Raw genomic sequence first — 8,647 nt, forward strand, 5'->3', positions numbered from 1 at the left:
AAAGGGCCCAATTTCTTAGCAACATCATAGAGCTGTTGTCCATCAATTTTGTGCACAACTTCATTTTCTTGAAGAAGAGAAGCCAGAACAATTCTTTTTCCACACACATCTACACTCTTATTGGATCTCACTTATTGGTCAATGCAAAAAACTTACTTTTTGGGACCCATTGGAGTCTGCAAAAGGGTTTCTTAAGATAGAGGAATGTGCCTGTCAAACCAATGAGGCATTTTTCTTGAAACTAGCCGTAGTTTTGGCATTAGAAGTGTTGCAAATGGTTTGTTTGAAGCAAGATCAAGCCCATTTTTTCCCAGTTTGGTGTCGATTTCCCCTTTTTTTCTCCTGCTCTTGTTGTGTTCAGCAGTGTCGATAGTGTGAATATGTGTGCGTCCCTTAACTGGCAGTGTTTGTGCAAAGAGAGTGAGATAGAGTGATTGTGTGTGTTAAGAGGGTTGAGACAAGCCGTGATGGTGTGTGGGTGATTGTGTGCGCTAGAGTGTGCGCAAGTGGTGGTCTACTAGAGTAATTTGGTTGTTTTGAGGTGTTTTTGAGAGGACAAGGTGTTGTAAATGCCATGACAAAAAGTTGGTCTTCTGATTTGAAACTTCTAGGTGATGTTTTTTTTTCACATAACTCCCCAAAATAGTTTTAACCTTTGGGAGGCCTAATGCCTATTACCCACTACACCTTTCACACTGTAGGTTGCCCATGGTCTATGTGTAACTTAGTCTCTTGTAGGTACAAGCTTATATCAAATGTAAGTTGTGGGTAAAATGTTCCTGTTGTGAGTGGTGGTAAGAATTAGTCCAGAAAGACTTCATCTTGAGCTAGGTCTTCTAGTGTGGAAGACCAAAAATGCAGGTGGGTTTTCGCTTGTCAACCAAAACTTTTAAAGACTTCTACAACAACTTTAGACACTCATCTATATATCTATATACTATATAAAAGAGGCAGACCTTGCATCCATTGGATGCCAATGCTTGCAGCCACAGTGCATGCAAGCACTAGGCCCTCCCTTCCCCCTTGCCAGCCCAACAGCAGTGAGATGTCACGCTCCCCTCCCCCTTGCCAACTCGACACTGAAACGTCTCTCTCTCTCTCTCTCTCTCTCTCTCTCTCTCTCTCTCTCTCTCTCTCTCTCTCTCTCTCTCTCTCCGCCTCTCCGCATCACCCTTGAGCTGTGGGCGTGCAATCTCTCTCTTCTCTCGACTTCTCAGTGCAGTTCCTTTAAGCTGCAAGCTAGGTTCATGTTGTTGATGCCCATTTGAAGGGCTAAGGCTTCTATGATGTGTGGTCGACATGTCATCACCTACAGATCTATTGGCTCCATCCTTGTGATCATGATACTCTTTGTGAATGGACCTACGATCATTGTCCCATATCACACACACACACATACACACACAATTTCCATAAATGGGTCTCCCCCCCCCCCCCCTTCCCTTCCCTTCCCCTCCTCCTTTCTATGGGCAACCAAGCCTTTGCAATTCTCTCTCAAACCCACAATGTAGGTAATTGAGCCCATACTGCAAGTATGCACTTTGAAAAGCCTTTGTGATTATCCTGTGATCACATATTGCAGGGTCTGGACAGTGTAGAGGAAAAATATGAGCCATTAGTGCTTGACGTGGCATAATTTTCAATGGAGAGCATATCAAGGACAATGTGCTTCTTGGTGAATTTCTCATCATCAAACTTAGCTTGAAATCCCCACCGATGCCAACTACACAGGTGAAGTCTCCTATAACTAGGCACATGAAGTTTGGAAGCACACTACTATGAAATGTAGAGCCCTTGAAGTGTAGAGGCTTGCGATACTTTCACTCCTGTCTCTCCAGTTTTTGGTTGTTTTGGGAGTAATATTGTCAGCGTAAAGTTCCATTATGATGAATCTTTGCGCCGAGGGATTCACTATTACCTATGAGGGAACGTCACTTGCGAGCAACCCTTGAGCCAAAACACCCCTATATACAAAACTATGCATATTGACCCAACCCTTATACAGAGATCATATAACTTACATAAACCCCCACACACATGTTTTTGAGTATTTACAAAGCCCCCCTACCTTACATGTACTAACCCTATTTCCATCTTAAACGCAAAATAGGAAATCCTTGAAATCAACAAATAAATATAGCTACTGCTAGTCAACAAATACACGTCACCTACTATGTAGGATCCCCTCATGGGATTTTAAGCATTGCAAACAAAGATAAACCTCAATGTATTGAAATAGCATATCTATAAATTGTTGAATGCTCTTTCAATGTAAATAAATATACTTATTTCTAGATTATGTTCTTTACTAACATGAAAAATACTCTTTGGAACAAATTTGACAGAGCCTCTCCTAAACATAGATGATATTTTCAACCCAAAAATGCAAGCCACCTACTCAGTAGGATCCCACATGGGACCTAAGGCATCGTAAACCACATCCATATTTCTCTAATTTTGGTAGGTTTTCTCTAATGGATATTTTAACTCTCTTGGAATTGTTCCTAAGGGGTAAAAAGTTTTCTCTTGGTTGTCCCAATTCCCTCTGGAGTATCGCCTATAGGTCTTGGGTTCAAGACATGTCCAAAGACATTAGAATTTTGTGTGTGGTCATCCACAAAGATAAGGCATTACAGGACATTTAAACCCATTCTCATTGAGAACAAAATCAACTTTTAGAATGCCATGATCAAATAGGTAGAAATGATAAAAACTCATGTGTAGTGCATTAAATATATGTGTATTTGAATGTATTTCATTCAAATACATAAGAGCTAATAGACAATGTATCAAATATAGGTTTTTTAAAATGTATTTGATTCAAACTTACATGCTTCATCTGTACACAAGTGTCATACCTATCTACAAAGAACTTTTCATTAAAGTCCATTAAAAAATCTCTCATTTTTCAAAAAATAGTGACCATTTCTTATTTTTCATGACCTTTAAATCTCAAAATGCTAAATGCTAACACTGCTTTGAAACTCCTAAATAAAAGGCTAGCATTTAAACTACTAAATAAATAAAGAGTCAAAAGCTACCTTAAGCCTTCGCGTTGGTCATTGGAAAAGGGAGGTGAAAGTTGAAATAGGTTTTGGCAGGCTACAAGAGCATCGTTCAAGCTACGAGCTTCACTCGACAAGGAGAGACCCTAGGTCGTCATGAGTTAATTAGAGTAGTCGCTATTGAGATCCGGAATTTGGAAGAATCCATCGCGTGGTCATAAGGCCATGGATAAGCACTAGCCAAAATGTCCAATAATAGGCATGTGCAGCTTACCCCCTTCTGCATCAAAGGGAAAAATTTTACAATTGCCCTTGCAATAAAAAAGACATTAAAATTTGCACCATTCCACATCCAAAGATATAACATCACTCACTCCTATGAGTTTAGGCCAAAAAAAAAAATTGCACCATTCCACATCAATATACCAAGAAAAAAAAAAATTTGTATCAAACATGAAGTTATTTAGCAAAGCTTAAAACTAAAATAAGCCATTTTGGCTCTGGAAGCATAAGCAACAACGTCTTCACTCTCACCATAGCATAAGCGACAAAGCATGAAGCTACAATGGGTTATGGTAGAGTTGTGATGAAATTTTATGTTGACTTGCTAAACTCACCTACTCAAACACTGAGAGAGAGAGAGAGAGAGAGAGATGCAACTTTACGAAGGTCTTGAACTGTCCTGAAATCACTTGCAATAACAAATCGCCTACTTGGTTTGAACTGCCCTGAACTACTTGGCTTGAACTCCCTTGAAATCACCTGCTATAAGAAATCGCCTACTTGGCTTTAGTTACCCTGAAATTGCCACAAAATCACAAGATGTGTAAGTCTTGGTAGTACTCGAGCAACGAGGTACCCTTAAACTTCCCACATTGTAGCCTCTTGGTAGTTTCCATGCGGGGTGCCTCTCTTATAGGATTAGAAGGCGCTAGTCTAGTCTCTAAACATGCTTTCCTAAAATTTCCCTTGTTGCAACTCACACAGTGCCGGTGATTTCCACGCAAGGAGATGAGATGACGGTGAGCTCTGGAGAGAGCAGGTCGTTACCCTTGTGGAGTGCTTGTTGCGAGCACTTGTAGTGTTGTAAGCTTGAAATCTTGCAGGTTTCAATGATGAGATGAGAAAGGACTCTGTAGAGAATTCGAGTCGAATAAAAAGTGCTGGGGCAAGGGTAAAAGCCCAAGGGTTCCTACAATGTTCACACCAACATGCGGACAAGCCCAAAGGCCAATGGAAAATTGGAAACTAAAAAGGGGATTTTGAGAATAATGGATCATGGCCAAGTCTCCTACCAAGACCTACCTAAACTTGTAATTTGGTTTTAGAAGGGCATTTGGATGTTTAGGCCTTCTAATGATGGAATAAACAAAATTGCATTCGCTTACAGTGAAGGGAAACTTCTTTGTGACCTCTTCAAGTGAAAGGTTTCTCTCACAAATCAACCCTTCTTACAAAGGGTTGATGGCCATTTGAAGGGCAAAAGGGCATGAAATCCCTATGATAGGCTAGCCGATGCACCCCAAAGCCCAATGGTTGACTAAAAAAGGGATGACGTATCCAAGGACCATGACCAAAGCCTAAGTAAATTTTTTGATAGTCATCCCTTTGAATGAAGGATTCAAACAAATGTCCACAAATTGTAGGGGATTTCGGTAGTTTCTACCACCATGGAGTGTGTGTGTGTGTGTGTGTGTGTGTAAAATTTGCAACTTAAGCATAGATTTGGTGGTTGAAAAATGGTTCAATTCATTTAATAGCCTCATATGTGTCCTTTCATTGGGCCTTTTGGTCAAAGTATTAAAGGTAATTCAAATTCTTTTAACCAAAGGAAACAATGACATACTTAAAACTATGTTGGCGTCTAGGTTAAAATTTGTAGCATTTACTTGTATTTTCTATAATATTAATAAAATTTTATCGATTATCTTTTAGGAAAACTTTTAACCTTGCGAGGATTTTGCAATATAAGCCACTATTCTAGAAAGGTTTTCCCTTAGCTTAAGCTAGTGTCATGCCAAGGGTAGGACCGGGCACGGCCAAGGGCCAAGACAAACATGCAATCAAGTGGGATCGTATGTTTAGCATGCCAAGGGTCTATATAGGGCATGGTTGGGTGGTGATGAGCATGCTCCAGTCCCCTCAGTCTCTCATTGGTATAAGTGGCACACTTTTGGTAATTCGCTCGAATCCGGCTCATCGCCATATGTATTGCTCGAGTGAGTTAACGTATCTATCATATACACCCTCATGGGATGTAAAAACCTGTAAACATCTTGGCAAGTTTTCCCAAGTTCGTATGCTAAGAGCATATTCTAAACTGTCGAAATCACGATGCCAAATACCAAAAGGGAAGCCTTGCTTCACATAAATACTCATGGAGTTCTGGTGTGCATAGCTAACAGATACTCTTGCCAATTTACAATGGCATAGCAAAAGAAAGTTGACCTAAATATTTGACCTTGTCAAATTGACAATGTATTGAAAAACAAAAAAATACTTGCAAGTGATGTAACTCATACCTGCTTGGCTTGCTTACTGTATTCCTGAAGATTTTGTAGACGAATCCTTGCTCTCGTGATGTCTTAGAAAACTCTTTTGATCATGCTTGTCGAGAATGAGTGGATCATATCCGTATCTAAGTGCATCATGGGCAGAAAACTTGCCTAGAAGTGAAGCCTGAGAAACTTGTTGAACATTTACTTGAAATAAAAGCCATGCTATCTCTATGAGATTCTCAAGCACTACCATGTCCTGATCGTTGCCAGGCATGGGAATAAGCCTTGCTTTTAAATGAGATCATTTTTCACTCAAGCCTTGCTTGATTTTGTTCATCAAACCAATCATCGGTCTTTGGACAGCCAAAGTTTTCTAAACACGAACCTCGGCATGATCCAAATGTGCTAGGTTTTTACTCCTTGGATAAGCCATGCTTGCAAGTGAATTTGATAACAACACGGTTTGCACAAGCCTTGCTCGTTCCTTGATGCAACATGTTCTTGAGGAAAGTAACAAGCAAAATTGAAATCTATTGTTTACCTCTTAAATTCCCTCGAGCAACTTGTCGCGTTGGTCACATTGCCTGCGCGTTCGAGCATCCTTGAACCTCGAACCATTTCCACTCTTGAGTGAAATCCTTACTCAAATACTGAAGATCAGCTTTGGGTGTATGCCCTATTGTATATGCTCATGGAAATTGTGACCCCCCCTCCCCCCCCCCCCCCCCCCCCCCCTCCCCCCAATTGTGCACTCACATGCCACCATATAGAAGGTACTAGTGAATCCCTCGAGTCCTTGCAGGCTTGTCACCAATGGCACTGCTAGAAAACATTATTGGATGTGTAATCGTGCCTAGTTCCTTGAAAGACTTGGCAATAATGGGGGAGGAGCTCAAAATTAGCTCTATTATAGAAAAGAAACAATACTACATGGGATTGCATCTCTCTCTCTCTCTCTCTCTCTCTCTCTCTCTCTCTCTCTCTCTCTCTCTCTCTCTCTCTCTCTCTCTCTCTCTCTCTCTCTCTCTCTTTGTGTCTCTCTTTGTCTAGGAATTTTGCTTTTGTTCACATGCCCACCTGGCTTTCTTCTCCATGAAATCCTCATGCTGGAGAATATGCATATGAGGAATGAATGGAGGGTTGTCATATTGTCACACACACACACACACACACACACAGATAGATGGATAGATAGATTTTATAATCGTCCTCAAAGGTCAAATATGACAAATGGGACCAAAGTTACATGTGATGTAGTATGTGTACGGCTGATGAGTGACTCGATGCTCCAAACTTGTGGTGATGAGAGTTGCAAGGGAGAGACCACACTGTGGCTGGGAGAGGAAAGTGTGTAGGTCTAAGTCATGGCTGGAAATGTGAAAGAAGCAAGTTCAGTCGTGACCAAAATCTGAGCACTCTAGTGTGTGGTACTCGAACTCTCGAACTTGTAGTGAGCATAATGTGCATAGTCGATTTGACTCTTCTCCATTGCCCCAAGGCCTTGTCTCATATTAAAGGAAATGGGAGCTACGCCGAATGGCTGTGATAGTGCATATCGCCGACAAGGGGATAGGCTCATGCATGTAAGTGTGAGTACGGTTTCCTCTTTTAGCGAAGAACATGGTTTTGTAGTTGGGGGAAATATGGGTGGTGTAATGGATGAAGCATGACCCACCGGATTTCTCCCAAGCCATAATACATTGGCGTCGTAGAAAAGCTTCATTCACTTGGGAGTCAATTGAAGCATCATGTAGCAAGTGTAATGCATCACACCTCCCAAACCACATCCTTTATGTCTTGCATCCATCCCATGCTCAAGATCTTGCTTTTATGCGTCTTTTGAACTTTTTTTCCTACTTTCCATGCAATTGTAAGAAGTCGATGTGAGGGGTTTTGATGCATCTTTATCATGTACTCCACAACCCTTTCCATGCCCATAACCTCAATTGGAAGAGATCCCGACTCAAGAAGTAGAAGCGTATATGGTGTTTGTGTCTTAACTTGGAGAAAGTTTGTAAGAAAACACTTTTGGACATTCTCAAACTCTTTTTTTCAAGTAGATTTTGAGATGATCCCGCCCCATAAAGAAGAACTGGTGTCACCAATGCATCAAAAAAATGCTTCTTGAGAACCCAACACTTGATGTTTCCCGCATTACACATGTTCTCAAATGCATAAAATGCTCTCTTTCCTGCTTCCAAACGAGGCATAGCACATTCATGCCACTTGTGATTGGATGGAACGTCAAGGCCAAGGCACTTAAAGATCTCAACAACTTCAAGTGTCTCATTGCTGTACACAATGCATGGCTTCTCCTTATGGTTGGTTTTCACAAGCATAACCTTTGTTTTGGATTCATTCACAATCAATGCAGTATGCAAGCAAAAGTTCTCAAGGATAACCATAATCTTTTGTGCATCTTCTAAAGTGTGTGCTAGAAGCACTACATCATCCGCATACAACAAAAGCATGACTACCACATTGCAAATCGTGACCTCTTCAATGCCTTCTTCTTGCATAAAGTCAAGTACCATTTGTTCCAATTGATTGATGCATAGACCAAAGAGAGTTGGTGACAATGGACAGCCTTGTTTAACCCCAATATTGCTTTACAAGAATTTCTAAGATTTCTCTTCCTATGCACAATTGACAAATCACCTTCTTATAGATTCGAGAAACCATAAGCATAAACTCACTTGGCACTAAGAGTTCTTCCATCCTTCTCCACAAATTGTTACGTGGAATCATTTCAAAGGCTTTCTTAAAGTCCACAAACAACACTAGAATCGCTTGCCTTTCAATCAACTTTCCTCCATAAAAACACGAAGAGTGACAAGATGATCAATGGTGCTATGGCATTGATAAAAACCCGCTTGTCCTTTTGCACACTTGTCAAATGTTCTCTTTAGCGCAATCACTCAATTTCATCTCCATTATGCATCCAAACAACATTGCCACCATAAGAGACCCAATCATTATAGTCCGGTAGTTCTTTACATTCTTTACATTCCCTCCTTTATGCAAAGGCTTAACCCAATTAGTCCTCCAATCATAAGGCATACCGTGTTGAAGTGCAAGGTTGAATATATCACACATCCACTCATGGGTAAAATCTCCCGTCCATTTGATCATCTAAGGCTTGAT

The sequence above is a fragment of the Adiantum capillus-veneris genome, chromosome 20 (genome assembly GCF_014529385.1).
Source record: "Adiantum capillus-veneris isolate H3 chromosome 20, ASM1452938v2, whole genome shotgun sequence".
Lineage (NCBI taxonomy): Eukaryota > Viridiplantae > Streptophyta > Polypodiopsida > Polypodiales > Pteridaceae > Adiantum > Adiantum capillus-veneris.